The sequence below is a fragment of the Myodes glareolus genome, chromosome 23, assembly GCF_982192425.1.
Source record: "Myodes glareolus chromosome 23, mMyoGla1.1, whole genome shotgun sequence".
Lineage (NCBI taxonomy): Eukaryota > Metazoa > Chordata > Mammalia > Rodentia > Cricetidae > Myodes > Myodes glareolus.
Window position 1 is genome coordinate 37,057,056 of NC_142048.1, and position 16,739 is coordinate 37,073,794.

The 16,739-nt window shown below is 47.8% G+C and overlaps 1 protein-coding gene across 3 annotated transcripts in view; it reads right to left on the reverse strand.

The window, feature by feature from the left end:
- The window catches only part of Prag1 (PEAK1 related, kinase-activating pseudokinase 1), an 88,703-nt gene that overhangs the window by 51,938 nt on the left and 20,026 nt on the right, over nucleotides 1–16,739 (reverse strand). Inside the window, exon 1 of one of the 3 annotated variants that reach the window (XM_085680198.2) lies at nucleotides 2,346–2,561. The exons of 1 other annotated variant lie outside the window; for it this stretch is intronic. The gene's annotated coding sequence lies outside the window, so the exon portion shown is untranslated. Of the gene's footprint in view, nucleotides 1–1,674; nucleotides 1,850–2,345; nucleotides 2,562–16,739 lie in introns of those variants that run through there. One more of the 3 variants, XM_048456591.3, reaches the window with a different exon arrangement.

Genomic DNA, 16,739 nt, shown 5'->3' on the forward strand with positions numbered 1-16,739 from the left:
AAAGCAGGAGCAGAGAGCCCTGGGTAGTGCCAGTTCTCCAAAGCCTGGGAAGGGTACCTTTCTGGCTCACATTCCTACCTCAGAGGGTAGGCGGGCCCCCAGAATTATGCAAATTCTCCCATTTCTCAGTGGGAGGCTGCCGTGTAAGATTAGAAAAAGGTCTCAGCATTCTTTGTGATCCAAGTCATGATAAAATTGCTTTGCCTCTGCAAACTTCTGCACTAGCTTTGCGGCTACAGTTTACAAGGCTGAGCTGTCAGATACACTCCCACCCCATCTCTAAAAGAATCTGAAGAATCAGGGTGGCCAAACCCATTAAACTAAGTATTTTGGTTCCAAATACCCCTCATATTTGCATCCAAATTTGCTTATGCCTTACCCCGATAGAATTCCAGAAAATTCTCATCGTAATAATTCTATTATATTTTTGCAAAGTAATGAACATTAATTAATGTAAATTTTGAGAATTAAATCAATGCAACACCCAAGAAGGTATGCATGAAAAGTATCTAGATTGCATTATGTTCCATTGGCCAGAGTGGTTCAGGCAGAAAGCAGAAGGTGACCACCCTAACACCCCACCCCCAGACACTGAGGGTAAATTATGACATTTACATAACTTTATTTATTTATTTATTTTTTGCTTTCTCCACTGCTAAGCAATCTAACTAAGCAGGAAGAATATGGATTTGCAGCCTCTACAGTCTGAACCAATAAGGGGAGCAAAGTTCTGAAGGACCCCACGAAAGCCAACTTGCTTTCCTCGGGGCTTCCTGTCAAATGTCCTCAGAAAGAGCTATAAGAGATAGTTAAGAGCTGCAGATCAGTTAAACCTTCGCAGCCTGACTCTGGACTGAATTCATTGCAAAACTCTTCACCCTTAGACCTTTGGGCTCTGCAATTGGCTTTTCAAAACCATTGTAGAGCTTTACCTGGGAGAACTGACACAGTGAAAGAGCGCTGTGGAATGGAAATGATCAACCTCCTCCATTCCCGTTCCCAGGACTCACAAGTGGAGATTCTATTTTCCAAGTGCAAGCGTGCATGCGTGTGCATGTGGGTTCATGTGGGTGTGTGTGCCCGGCTGGAGAGGGGGCAGTACAAGCAAAGGTTGCGAGCCAGTTCCAGGTATGGAATGCTCACCAAGGTTCGGCAAAAGGACATCATCACCTTCCTTTGGAGATCCGCTGCTGCCTAGAGGTGAGAGGTGTTTTCTCTGAACCCCTAAATCGTCACCCTCGGGTCTGGTCGGAGCAGCCCGGATGGCCTCTGTCCCACTGCTCCTTTGACAATACTCACGGCGAAAAGCAGTCCCAAAGAAACAAAACAGCGTGGCCAGACCAGCGAGACCAGTAAAACGATCACAGCAGTCGATTCCCCCCTGCCCGGAACTCCAAGGAAAAGTTTCCCCGCTTCAAAGCGAGCGTTTCTCGAATGAATTGAAAACACCCCCTCCGACTCCCCAGCCTTCCCGGCTCGGCGCCTGCACCGAAGACACAACCCAGCGCACGCGGTCCGGACTCTCCACGCGCTCGGATCTGTCGCCTGTCACCCCGGGGGACGCCAGCACGGGCTGGCCCGCCTGGCCCCCGCAGCGACCCCGCGAAAGCCCCTGGGCCGCCACGTTCGCCAGACAAAAAGCAAGGGGATCTGGAGAGAGCGTGGTGGGCTCACCTCGGGGCTGCACTCCCGAAGCCTTGCCGTCGGTGGCCCAGTCGTCCGCTGCCCCTCCGGGCGCCTCTGAGCATTGTCTTGTAGCGTGTCTGGGCGCAGAGCTTGCCCGGCCGCGGGCGGCTGTCTTCTGCCTGGGCCCGGCGGCCGGGTGGCAGCTGCGATCGCGGCTCCGCCCCCTCCGCCTCGGGTGACGCCGCCCGCCCGGCTCCCGCCGCACCCCCGCAGTCCTCGGCCGTGCCCGGCGTTCCCACCGGGCCTGCGCGTCCCGCCACTCCACTCGTTCCCAGACCAGCCAGGAGGGCGGCCGTCCCTGCCCGGGTCCCTTGGAACTCCGCACCGCGCCCCGCCCTCTCGCTCGCCACCCCGAGGCTCCGCCCCCAGCCCGAGCCCTGGCGCCCCTAGACCTGGTGCTGAGCCCCCGGGAGCGTCCCCAGCTCAATTCCTGCTCAGCGCAGTTCGGCTTGAATGAGCTCTCGTCCTCCCAGCCGTCCTTAACCCAAGTGCACACCATAGGTGTGTCGGGGTAGATGCATTCCGTATCTCTCCATCCAGCCGACCCTGGGAGACCCTGGCGGGGAGCAAGAAAACGCGGAAGCGAGGGGTCGGAGTGCAACACGAGATCAAGGGCGGTGGGTTGTGAAAGGGGCGTGGTCATCGTCACCGCCACTTACTGTTATCCTGGAGAACCTTAAGTTGACTGGTGCAGGGCTGGCAATACTGATCTTCCAGGTCCCGCTCAGCCCCTCGTGTTCAGGCCTTCAGCAAATGGCTCAGCACACCTCTTTGAACTTTAGCGTTTAGCAATGGAATGCAAGAGCTGGCCTAGGGGACTGGCCTTCAGTCATGCTGGGGCACCCCGTCCTCCACCTGTGTTTACACCGTTTTCAGTTGCGTGAGTCACTCGCCCAGATACAACGAGTTCGAGATATTGTTCCTCAGGCGAAAAATCTCTTAACTCCCAGGAGGAGGACAGCCTATGAACCAGCCAGTCCCCTCCCTTCCTCCAGCTGCCTGAGTAGGACAGACTTGCACCTTGACCTGGGTGTTCCCTAAGCACCCAGACACAGAAGCTGCTTCAAGTGCCAGGCCCGAGTGAAAGCAGAAAGGTCCCCACAAACTCAACTGGGTGCCTTCCTCTGCCCCTTTGCTTCACCGAGAGGCAGCTTGGTGTAACTCCTACTTGGGTCCTTAATCAGGGTGAGTCCGCCGAGAGAAGGAAGGTACCACTCCAGAACTCCATGTTCTCATCCTCTCTATCTGGGTATTAACACAGCGGGACTATATAAAAGATGAAAGGGAGAGATATGGGTAGCATCTGTGTTGAAAGGGACCATAAGGAATATTTTTACTCTCACTCAATGCCCCCCCCCTCGTTAGTCCTAAGAATACGGGGTAGAATGGAAGGAAGGTATGGACTGTTGGGAGTAGTACTAGCATTCAGAAAGAACCTACTTCGTGCTAGGCAACCTCACAGGACCTGGTTAGCCCCTTTTCCACAGCATGGAACCGGCCTGGAAGGTCATATAATTTCCATGGTTCCTCAGGTGAAAAGTGGCAGCATTGAGATTGGAATCAAGAACCTCTTGACTCTGCTGATCATCTACCGTGTTAGCCTACCAGACACAGGCAGTTCTGCCCTATTACTCTTCTTAACAGGAGGGGAAATCAGTTCCACAAACACATAAGGGAAACTGGTTGAACTCCAGTGGCGTTCGGTTCTAATGAAGGATTTTGCCCACTTACAAAGATGCCAGAGAGAAAGGTACCAACCACAGGTGGGTATACAATGTCAGGTACACACAATCTTGGCAGCAGATGCTGGCAGTCCAGTGACACTGGGTCCTCATAGGGGACTTTTGAGACATTCATGGTTTTTAGGATCCAAGCTCCACAAACCATTTAGTTCTTTCTCTGTAAAGCCCTCTCCAAGGGGCACACCCACCTAGAGGGATAAATTAAGGTCACAGCAAATGCACAGGGGACACCTTCACACTTGTTACTGCCTCTACCTCATTTATCCTTAACGCACAGATAACCTAAGGGACACAATTAGAAGACGCCAAATTTGCAACACAGCAAGGCTGCTGGCTCTATAGCATGCCACGGTAAGTGAGGGGTTAATTTGGAGTTTCTTCTGCTCAATAAACTGTTCTCAGATGGTTTGCTGTACCCACAGGAGATGAGTGCACAATACCGTTCCTGCTGATCCATAACGTGGCTTCTTCTTTTATGCCAGCAACATGGCCGCAAAGAGGGCTTTAGCCTGCCTAATGAAAGGACTAAAAAAAAAGACAAAAAAACAAAAATGAAACTTCAAAAGAGTGCCTGAGATGCGCAGGAAATATCACCCTCCTGCACCGTGTTCCTCCTGCAGCTGGCCAGTGCGTTGTAGCCGCTATGACGCTAGTAAGCCCATGCATGTGGTGGACATTCTGCCTGGACTTGTGCCCTTTCCTCTGCAATGCAGTACAATTTGGGTATGTGCAGCATTTTGTATCTGGTGACTTCCTGGTTGATTTTCATGATGCTCTCTACTCAGGGCTTGAGGGCTCTGATACAAATCAGCTCTTTCCTAAGAGCAATTCTCTGGGGTGCTTTAGATCTTAGGTACCGTTCTGTACAAGAGAACGGCTAAATTTTAGGAGCTTGAGAGACAAGATTAAGACAGGGGCCGGGGGAATACCTTGGAGTAAGGTAAAGTAGTTTATATCTAGAAAGTCAATGAGGCCCAATCGGGAAGTGTGTGCCATTCATTAAATTATCCTGAGAAAAATGCAAGCTGGGATAGTTGAGAGGGTTCAGACAGCATGAGGACCGCACCAAAGAATTCTCATGCACGGTGTTTCTCCATCCGGATGAAACAGAAATGTCCCTCACCTTAACATCAGAAAGGTATTCAATTCCAGTCAGTGAATAGTTATTGAGTTGCTTCTACTTAGGAAGCACTGGGTGAGATTTTATAGGAAAAGCAGTAAAAGACAAATAGAAACTCTCAGCAAGGGATAGATGTGAGTTGAGGCAGTACAGAAAAAGGGACACGGGCAGTCGTTTCATGGAGGAAGGGGCCTTTGCACGACAAGAAAGGTTGTTATTTGGGGACAATGGGGAGTTTCCAGACTGGAGGAATGGTATCTACAAAGGAATGGACATGGGAGTGGCCCAAGACTTCTCTGGCAGGCCGTCCTGAGTGTGATGACAGGGGACACGCTAGAACTGCAAGGTGGCACTGGATAGAAAGGGTTGGTTTCTAGGATAAGGACTCTTCTGAGTAGCAGGGTCTTCTGGGCTAGTTTCTCATCAGTGTTCCTTGGATCTTGCATTCCAGATGGAGTAGGAAGTGGGTAAAGAGATGAGAAACAAGAGGCATGACAGAGAGTTTCCGTCCCGGGGCCAGATGAGAGACAGTGGGCTTTGATAAGGACAAGGCAAGGAAGAGAGCAAAGATGGGTATCCGTGGCTTTTGAGAGGGGCAGACTTGGAGACCACTACAGACGGATCAGATGCCATGTTTACATAATAAAAGGTTACGTAATGAAGCATCGACTGTGTCGAGCTGAACGTGCCCAGTGACCTACTTGGCTTCTCTCATTCAAACCTCACAGAAACGACCGTGTGGAAGGCATTAAGAAGGAAGACAAAAGAATTAAAGATGCCCAGCAGAACTCTAATCTCTAAGGGCTCACAGGATGATAGATAGTATCCTCGACACAGATGAGAAAGTCAGTGGGAATGTAACTCTGTGGTAGAAAGCTTGCCTGGCAGGCAGGAGACCCTGCGTGCAATCCCCGGCAGTCACCTGGCAGAGGAGAGGATGGTACTGCAATCCTGAGAGTCAATATTGTCAACAGGAAGCACAAACGACATGAAGAAGTGGAGGGTTGGAGGACACGGTAGCCTAGAAGAGACCACGGAAACGAATGCCAGCCCATTTCCTCCTGACTTTGAAAATCCTGACTGAAGAGAATCCTCTCTGAAGAGAAGTCTTTGAAGCCTCGAGAGCCATGGAAGAGGAGTTGTCTGTCGGTTACTGGAGTTCCAGGCTTAGTCCCTAGCATGAGGTGGGGGAGAGGTTGAGATAAGTTTCAACTCTTAATTACGTTGTGGCTAACAGGAGAAGGCTGCAAAGGACACCACAGAAGAAAGAACCCAAGTGGACAGGTGGCCTGGACAGGGTCCCACAGGGAGAACAAGAGCATCTCATTGGGCAGGTGGCAGCGGCTTGTGACTAGGAAATTTACCAACAGCACGCCATCAGCAAGGTACACCCTGAGAACTGGGTTTGATATCAGGGCCGGGCTGGTGACATTCAGGGTCTCAAAACCGCCACAGAAGAGACTGAGAGTGAGTAAGGCAGGAAGGGAAAGATCTTCCTCAAAGTTATTGTGAAGAATTATCCCGGCGGGGTGGGGCTGGCATCGAGATCTCATAGCACGTTTGTTGAACAACCCTGAATGACTTGACTTTGACTCCTCAAAGTGGTCCTCTGATCTTCATAATTGTACACACACACACGCACACGCCACACACACACTACTACTACTGCTACTACTACTAATAATAATAATAATAATGATAACAATAATAATAATACCGTCTGAGTGCTTCTGTCCTACTAGTGAGCAACATTCCTTACAAACTGGAGAAAGGGTGACTTGCCAACCATTCACAGCCTGGCTCTTCCACATCTTTCCTCCCTCAGTCTTAGCCACCAACCCAGAACTATTTCCAACTCATCTGAGGAAGTTTTACCAGTCTATCCTTGGGTGTCAAAATATTTTTTTAATTCATTCAGTGTGTACAAGGGTGTATATTGACTGCTTATTGACACAATTCTATTTAAGAAGCTGAGGCAGGAGCGTTACTTGGGTCCAGGGTTTTGACATCAGACTTTGTGATGCAGTATGCAGGACACCCATCTCGAACCACTAAATAAACAAAACTTAGCTAAATTAAACTTCTAGGTTGTGCTGAGGTACAGTCAGTGGTAGAGGATTTGTCTCGCATGTGCAAGGTGCAAGAGTTGATCGCCAGAATCCACCTCCACCTCAAAATGAAAAATCCAAATTATTTTGTTTTGGTTTATGCTGTTGTTGTTTTGTCTTGTTTTGGTTTTGTTTTTTCAAGAGAGGGTTTCTCTATGTAGCTTTAACTGTCCTGGAACTCACTCTGTAGACCAGGCTGTCCTCACACTCAGAGATCCACCTACCTCTGCCTCCTGAGTGCTGGGATTGAAGGTGTGCACCATCACACCTGGCCCAAATTAATTTTATAAGCAAAACTTGCCCAACACCTGATTCTTTTCTAACTTTGGTCCTAGGCTGCTCTACTCAGGATCTAACATTTGGAATAATTTGTTATATACTAAGCACTGGATAGTTGTTTTTATCTTTTTCTGCCCAAACTAGAAGGCATTTAAATATCAGTGCAAGATGTCTGAAACACAAGCCACATGGAACTGAGAGCTGGAAGTTTATTTCCAAGTCTTTATGGGTTTTCTTCCTGTCCACACACTTGTATGGCCCAGATGTCAATACTGGGGAGGAAAGCATCACATTTTCTCTTTCATGTATAATAATTTTCATTAGCTGTACATTGCATGACAGAACAAAACAAAAAATATTAATGTTTTTACAAGAAGCAATTTTTAAAATGTTGTTGCTATTGTTTGAGTTGTGCCCCCCCCAAGTTATGTTATAACCATAACCCCTAGAACTCAGAACATGATCTTATTCGGCAGGAAGTTCTTTATGGTATAACTAAGGTAAAATGAGGTCATTAGGGTGGGTCCTCATCTAGTGATGAGGAAGCTGATGTCCTTCTGAAGAGGGAAACTTGGACAGAAGCAGGCACACAAAGGACGGCAGGATGACGGCACACAGGAAGAAGACATTATGGGTAGTACCATGCTTTGGGGCCACAGAATGCCAAGGATAGTCTTCTAGCCCCAGTCACCATTTGAGAAAGAGGGCGTCATGCATCCATGAAACAGAATGCCAAGGACTACCTGCACATATCAGACACAGGAGAGACTACAGAGAACTCTCCTAGGACCAAAAGACAGAGCCCGACCCTGTTAACACTCAGATTTTAGATTTCAGAACTGTGAGAATAAAATCTGTATGACTTTGTTACCCAGTTTTGGATGCTTTTTAGAGTAGCCAGTAAGAAACTAACATATTTCTTAAAATAAAAAAAAAAATTCCACTGAGTGACAGGCCCTCCCAGTGAGAAGATAAATGGTTTTCTAAGACCAACTTTGTAAGAGTCTATAATTCCGGAGCCAAGTTCCTAAAAGCCACCTTGTAATCGGAACTTCACAATCCCTTCATTCCGTCTATACCCCTTTCCTTGACTGGCAAAGAGGATGCCCGTTTTTGATTGACAGTTCCTCCCCTCTCCAGTTTTAGGGTGTCTGCTTGGGTGCATGGCCTGATTCCATAATTGAGCTTTCATGTGTCTAGGTGAAAAAGTGCATGGCTTGCCTCGGACAACGTGAAGTGACACATACAAGGGGACAACTTGGGAATGAAAACTCGTGGCTCTCAGGGCTCGAATTACTGTCTGCACTGTAGTCAAAGCCAGGTGAAGCAGAGCCCGTCACACGAGAAGGGATTGCCGAGGACAGCATCTTCCTACCCACTTTGAATGATCTATTAGGTTGCCCAAAGGAAACCTCCCTCATGGACAGACTAAATGGGAAACCATTTCACAATTTCTTCACAGGTTTTACGTAAGCTTGTCACATGAGCCCGCATCCCACTCTGACCATCTGCCCAGGAGACAAGAAAATATGTCCACCCAAAGGCTTGCACACACACAGTCATACAACAGAACCAATAACAGCCGGAGTGGGAAGAGCTCACATGTCCCTCGGTTCGGGAATGAGTAAATAATATGTGATATACTTGGTGCAATGGAATTACTATTCAGGAATTGAAGAAAAGGAAGAAGAAACTGTTGGTTCACATTAAAACATTCGATGTTTCTCTAGAAGTTCACGGGCCCTATGCTAAGTGAAACGGAACAAACATGGACAACTGCTTGTGGGATCCTCCATTTGTATGGAATAGCCAGAAAAGGAAAGCCTATGGAAATGGGAAGGAGACTGGGGTGGAATAGAGTGGAGGGAAATAGAGGGAAGGAGGACCCGCCGTCAACAGACACCAGGGACCTTGGCGAGATACTACACATGTTCTCAAATGAGATTTCTGACCGTGGTTGAACAACACGACCAATTTGTTATAATTTATCACTGATCTTAATTTTATGTGAATTGTGCATCAGCCAAATTGCTCACTGGAGGAAAGGCAGTGAACTGATGTTCAGGCTGGAAAGAGAGCAAAATTCTGATACCTGCTCCAACTCTCATGAACACGGAGGGATGGTGCCGAGTAAAACCCAGTTATAAAATGACACTTACAGTTTTGTTTATTTGAGATACACAGAGCAGTCAATTTCAAACAGGCAGGACAGAAAATGGGGCTGGCCAGAGCTGGGGGCGGGGGAGTGGAGACTTCTGGTTTAATGGGCACAAGCTGCAGATTTAGAAGATGCTAAGTTCTAAAGATGGACAGTCCTGATGGGTACAGAACAGTGAGAAAACATACTCTTATTTCTCTGCATGGCACATCACAAGGTAAAACCAGTCCAAATAAAAACAGATGTTAACCACTCTCTTTTCAGGTTTCTGACGGCATAAAATTCAGCTCAGAGACACATGTTATCTGATTTCTGTGAGGGACAGAGGAGGTGGCAACAGAGAGGAAGTGAAACCTTTAGCCTAGGATCTATGGGTGTGTGAGGAGTTTGTTTTTGTTTCGGGCCCACAGTTGCCAGGGTCCTCTCCAAGCCCATTAGACCAATTGCAAAGACATCCACAAACACACCCGCATTTTCTGAAGTCATAACTCGTATGATTAATAGTCTTCCCATTTGAATCTCTCATATGAAGTGAGGTGTGGGATACTCGCACAGCCAGACCAGTCAATAATGCACCATCGAAAGTTGTAGAAAATAGATTTTTCTTTCCAGGCTCCTATCTCAGGATTTTTATTGCTGTGAAGAGACACCGTGACCGCGGCAGCTCTTAGGAAGGAAAGCATTTCCCTGTAGCTGGCTGTAGTTCAGAGGTTTAGCCATTATCAGCACAGCAGGAAGCATGAGATCATGCACGCAAACATGGTGCCGGAGAAGTAGCATAAAGTTCAGCATCCAGATCCTCAGACAGCAGGACGAGAGAGTGACACTGGGCCTGACCTGAGCATCTGAACCCTCAAAGCCCACCCCGCAGTGACACACTTCCTCCAGCAAGGTCACACCTACTCCAACAAGACCACACCTTCTAACAAAGCCTATGAACTCCCTATGGACCTTTGGCGGGGCATTTCTTTCGAGCTACCACATCACCAATTTAGATAAACCAATAACTGTGCACAGTATCACCGCTGTTGCCTTTCACACAGAGTCAGAGGGTGGCAAACATGTGGTCCGACATTCCCAGCTATTACTGGAGGGGAGGCCACAGCATTGGCGGCCGAGAGGCTCCTTAGAATGTCCAGTGGCCACAGAGCATAGACAGCAAGCTCTGCTGTGATCCAGGAATGGGAGAAGGTTTGGGGGGCAGGGGTCAGCTGGTCAAGAAGGGGGAGGGGAAGAGCGGCGTGGACTCATTTACTGGAAAGCTCTAGGCCTTGCTAAGGACTCTTTAGGATAATGGCTCTTTTGACTGGCTGTTTGGCTTCTTGTCCTTTTGAAGGGGTAGCAGTGGTTGGCTGGAAGAGACGTGGAGAAAGCAGGGTAGGAAGGGGGTCAAAAGTCACGTGATGGGCTCTTTAACAAGTAAGCTTTGTGAGCAGAGGCTGAGGGGACACCCGCAGAGCTGCCAGACAGGCTTGCCCGGGTGTGTGTGTGTGTGTGTGTGTGTGTGTGTGTGTGTGTGTATGGGGGGCAGTGTTCGGGGTTGGGAGGGCTGGAGAGGGGTAAAGGGATGGGGGCGTGTCGGGGGAAGTGGATTTGAAAGCAGGTTCCAGAAAGACACGGCACAGAGGCATAAAAGCAGAGGAAAATGTACATCGGACACGAGGGAACTGAAGGGTGTTATCTCTAATTCCCCTTTAAATAAATCTTCCATTATCTAACATTCTCACCCCGGGTCACGAGAGAGGACTCGTAGCCATGGCACGGAGCTAGGGGTTTTGATAACAAAGGAATCCGTCTTCAAACAGAAATAGATCCTCACAAAAATAATAAAACAAACACAAAAATCTCTCGCAGCTCAGCTGACTGAGCCCGGGATGACGGCAGCCTTCACTCGCCGGGCCCTACGGAGCTCATGTCCAGAGGGAAAGAAAAGTGACTTTCAGATCAGGGCACAGACGAGCTTTGTTTATTGACCCGTGGCCCACACCATAATGCTGTTGTATTGCAGAGAGTGGCCTGAGAGTCACATCTCGCAACAGTGCAAACTGTGCTCTGCAAACTGGCCTCAGTAATTAATGGGGGGATAGAAGAACCCCAGTCCTGGTTTCCCAAGGAGCTACATTTGGGTGGCATGAAGGAAGGAGAATGGAAAAATAAAAATTCTATGCCTTCTATAACCAATCATTTCAGCCAAGATTTATCCCAGATGGCCTTATCTCTGTATAGCTCTGGCTGTCCTAGAACTTGCTCTGTAGACCAGGCTGGCCTCAAACTCAAAGAGTCCGCCTGCCTTGTCCTCCCAAGTGCTGGGATTAAAGGAGTGCACCACCACCATCTGGGGACGTGGGGGCCTGGATAAGTCAACTCTTAAGTTCAGTTCCTGCAAGACTGTGGAGGATTTAACAAGGACACCATCACTGTTATCCCTTTGACTCTGGATGGCCTCTTGGTGCTGCTACGGACTTCCATTTCCTATCAAATGGGATGTATGTACATCTTCAGGGGGATTACTTTAATTTTTAAAATTGTTTTTATTTTATTTTATGTGTATGGGTGTTTTGCTTGCAGGTATGTCTGTTTGCCGCATGCTTGTCTGGTACCTGTAGAGGCTAGAAAAGGGCATCAGATCCCTTGGGTCTAGAGTTATAGACTGTTGTGAACTGCCATGAAGGCACTGGCAGATGAACCCATGTCCTCTGGAAGAATAATAGGTGTTTTTAATCACTGAGTCATTTCTCTAGCCCTTAAAGCAAGTAGTTTGTAAATTAAGGACACTACGTTTCCTACTGTGTCTAGTTTGGAGTTTGGTATATATTACGTTTTCAATAAATGCGGATATTTTTAAAGCATCTATCAAATGGTGAAGGTCATTTTCATTGTTGCTTTGCTTTGTTTTTTTGAGACAGGGTTGCTGTGTGATTCCCTGACTGTTCTGGAACTCACTCTGTAGACCAGGTGGTCTCAAACTCGGAGATCCACTGCCTCCGCCTCCCAAGTGTGAGGTTCAAAGGCATGTGCCACCACCACCCTACAAGGAAGGCCATTTTTACATAGCAGTGAGGACCCTTGCCAGGCCAGGCTCTCCTCAAAGTTCTAATGGTGTGATGATGTAGCAGCTAGGTGCCTCTTGACCCTCTTAGTGGGACAGAGCCAGAGGGATCCCAATTTTATGCTCTGGAGGGATGCCACACTCCAAGACCACAGACTGGGAACTCTGAGGTTCATGGAACCAAACAGGACTTCCCTACCTACCCAGAGATATGGGGATCTGAGAGTTTAAGGATCCAAGAGCCAGGATGTGGAAAAGGCTCTCTGGTCTGGTATTTAATGTCATGTTCTTGCAGAATCAGAGTATCTACTCCTGTGGACTAGAAAGAACTAGATCCCCATGTTCTTTCGGGGAGATGGTTCTACCAAGGCCAGGGAGAATGGCTGTGGGGAGCCATGTGGGTATCACTGACGTGAAGGTGACTGTAAGGTAATACAGCACTGTACCAGGAGCCTGGACGGGGAGGTTGGACAATCCAATTCCATCTCTGGTCATGAGAAAGTTGGAGTCCCAAAGGATCGTACTTTTACCCAGAGTATATACCTCCAGGGTGAGATTCAGGGTAAAATCCAGGCCTTTGAATTCCAGGTCTCTGGACGAGGCCACTTTTCTGAACTGTAAAACAGAAGCTGAAAGCAGGACTGCCAAGCCCCCTTCCAGGTCCAGAGAACAACATTAATGAAGGATGCACGTGAGGTCTCCTTAGCATCAAAAGGGAAAGAAGACAGGAACAAGGAAACACAGGAAGAAAGGAAGGAAACCATAGGAAGGACAGAGCAAAGAGAAAAAAAGTATCTTAAAGTTTCAACTCTGGACCACCCAAATCTGATGACTGCCCGAAGGTGAAAATCCACATCCCAACAGCCATCACCAAATGAAATTTCTGCCCTGTCCTACCGAGCAAGCAACCCTAGAGACTCCAGGTGTTTCCATGTGACTCTAATGGAGCAATTCTCAACCTGTGGATGGCAACCCGGAGAAGGAGGACAGTCAAATGACCCTTTCACAGGGGTCACCTGAGACCATCGGAGATATCAGATGTTTTCATTACGATTCACAACAGTAGTAAAATTACAGTCATGAAGTAGCAACAAAAATAATTTTATGGGTGGGGTCACCACAGACTGAGGAACTGTATCAGAGGGTTGCAGCGTTAGGAAGGTTGAGAGCCCTTCTAAGACTATCAACTGTAACCTGGTTCTATGGCAAGCCACAGAGACACAAACCCTCTGAGAATTCAACCAGTTCATCCTTGTCTCCAGCATCCTCAGAGATGCAAAAGTTGCCGTGCTGGAGGCCTCTGCTGGGCTCACTCCCTTTATCACTTCCCTCTTCCTACAGGTCAAAGCAGGGAGTTATCTCACCCTGGTGAACCGACTTGGTCTTTGCTGTTGTTGTCTGGATTTTTTTTTCAATTTTTAATTATTTATTTTTATTTTATGCTCATTGGCATTCTGCCTGCATGTATGTCTGTGTGAGGGTGTCAGAACCTCCAGAACTGGAGTCATAGACAGCTGGGAGCTGCCCCGTGGATGCTGGGAATTGAACCCGGGTCCTCTGGAAATGCAGCCAGTATGCTCAACCTCTGAGCCTGCCATTGTTTCTTTGCTTTTTGGTTTTGCTTGTTTTGTTTTTCTCTCTACATAGACCAGGCAGGCCTCCAACTCAGAGATCCTCCTGCCTCTCTGTCTCCTAAGTGCTGTGATTAAAGTCATTCACCACTGTGCCCACCCAGCCTGTCCTTTTGGGATTTATACCAGTTCTTCTTTGGCTATTTCAGGTGTAAGACCAATATGTTCTCTCAACAGGCATTTTGAGTGTCTCTTCAATCCCTCAGGCCACAGCAACCATAAGCAGTGTTCTTCCTGTTTGCCTCAACACACTCATTTTTTTCTTTATACTTTGAGAAAAAAAAATTTAAATGTATTCCAGTTAATTAGAAGTTTAAGTATCCAATAATCTCTGTCTGTTTCTGTTAGGAGAAAGGAATCATGACAAAAGACAAGTTTTCTAGTTCTAATGCAGCTTCAAACTCTTTTAAAAGGTTATATTCCATTTAGTGCTGCATGTGTGCCTGCGTGTACTGGAGAGCAAACTTGCTTGCGTCCTCAATTTTGGTGACAAGAACCTTTGCCACTGAGTCATTTCACTGACCATTTTATATATAAATCTTGAAACGTAACCATTCCTTACCAAACACAAAGTAAGAACCCCCCCCCCCACGAAGAAAAAGAAAAGTAGGCACTACCGCTGAGGTGCTCTGACGCATGGTGGCGCACACCTTTAATCCCAGCATTCCAGAGGCAGAGGGTGGTGGACCCTCGGGGGCTTGAGGCCAGCCTGCTCTAGTTCTAATCTATCCAGGGTTACAAACTGAGATCCTATCTTTTTGTTTGTCTCTTTGGTTTGGTTTGGTTTATTGGTTTTTTGAGACAGGGTTTCTCTGTGTAGTGTTGGCCTTCCTGGAACTCACTCTGTAGACCACTCACTCTGCTGACCTAAAACTCACAGAGATCTGCCTGCCTCTGCCTCCTAAGTGTTGGGATTTAAACTGTGCAAACCCCCCTCCCTTCGCCCCCGAAATCCTGTCTTAAAAAGAAAACTTGTAAGGTTTCTCACGAGTCAGTGAAGAGATGCTCAGTTTCGTTCCTCCAAAACTGGTGTCTCCTACATCCAGCAGTGAAGCTGCTCTCCCACGTGAGCTCCGGGAAGGAGTTCACAATCTCTAATTATTCTCAGGTTATCTCTGTCCAGGTCTTCCCTAAACTTTCAAGTGCAAGGTCTCCTAAGTGACCCGTCCCCTTTCATGGGTCGCCACACCACTGACAGGTGACTCTAAAGACTTTTCCTTCCATGACTTCCATTTTAATAGGCTCTAGAAACCTCCTTTTCCCTTTCTCCTCCCCAACCTAAGGCTGTTTTCCGGGTTTTGCTTGTTTGTTTTTGCAATGCTCATCCTAGGTCCCTGTCTTCCCCCACTCTCTCAAGCTCTTGCCTCTTCTCCAATCTGTCCTGAACTCCCAGCCACCAGCCTCTTTTAGCCGTTACTTCCAAACCTACCTTTGTTGTTTTTAAATATTTTATGACATTTTACTTGTCTCAATGATAGCAACAACAAAATACTCAACCAGACAAACAAACAATAAAGCAGAGGTCAGAATTCCTGATTGACAACCATTTTACACCCATTCCCTCCTGCAGTGGCTGTTCTGAAGTCTGGCACTTTTCCTGCCAACCTTGGTCAAGAAGGCATTTATTCTAACTTGGTCTTGCAGCAAAGACCTTGATGGATGGTTTTGCTGCCTAAGCACACAAGTGCTCCTATGAGCACAGACCCAAGGCATTCCCAAAGGAAGAAGCAGGAAGAAGCAGGAAGGGGGCTTGGTTCCCTGAGCTACGGTGGTGGGTGAAGATCTGCTATACATGAAGTGCCTGCGGATCTTATGGAGCAGCAGACTAGGAATCCCGTGTCCTTGTGCCCTGAATCTGAGTCACTTCTGTCTGCTGAAATAGCCAAATATTGTTCCTTCTTTACTAATCCTCTTGTGTTCTCTCTGTCTTTTAATCAATCCCAGTGGTCTTCCTGTCATAGACAGCATGACTTCAGGATATTCATTGGTCTTAGGTCCTCTGCGTGGGCGCGCTCGCGCACACACACAGACACACACACACACACACACACACACACACACACACACATGCCCAGACACACATGCCAGGGTCTTATGGCTGCTGTTCTGACCGAGGAGCCTCATGTTTACCAACGCAATCCTTATTATCATAGGTTAGTGTTAAAGCCAACACCAAGCCGATAAGTTGCCAAAACCAAGTCAGTTTTCTATTAAGCAAAGTTGAAAGTCCAGCTCAACCCAGAGTCTCCAGGTTGTTGGGAAATAGTAAAATATGAGACGCTCCATCACCTAGAAAAGAAGACTTTTGCCTTGAAGGGTTGAAACCAAGTATATGAAGTTGCTAAGGTAACGCTATCACATTTCATGGAGGTGATGTGCCACCTACAGAGCCAGCCAGCATCTCATTTGAAATCAGGGTGCACTTTCGGTGCAGGGAAGGGCAGCACGTGAGAGGTCTCAGGTGTGGAAGAATGCACATCACCAAGAAGGCTGGGCTCCGCTGTGCACAGCCAACCCTTGGCTGAGCGGGTGAGTTCGCATGGTGCTAATGATGCGCCTTTTCTGCAGCCCTCACAGGAAGGGAGGGACAGCAGTGCCCATGCAAGTCAGCAGCATGCCAGGCGGCAGTGCATGCATAAATGCTCCTGTGGAGCCAAGAAGTAAACAAGTTTAGACCCAGCTGAATCCGCGGGAGACAAGAAGATATGCAAATTAAGCTCTGGGAATGGTTCATGGTTCAAGTCACTGTTGGGTGCCATTTGAGAATCCTCACTTCACTCTGATTTGGCTTATCTTTCATCTGTCTCTTCTCATCCCTGTGAAACCTCCTGTTTCTCTACCCCGCCTCCTCTTCAGTCAATTAGGATTCAATTATACTGTTTCTAGGGCTGACAGCCCATGGCCCAGCGTTCAAATGAAATGCTGCCTGGCACTGTAGGCGGCACCTCACTGCCCTGAAATTTGAT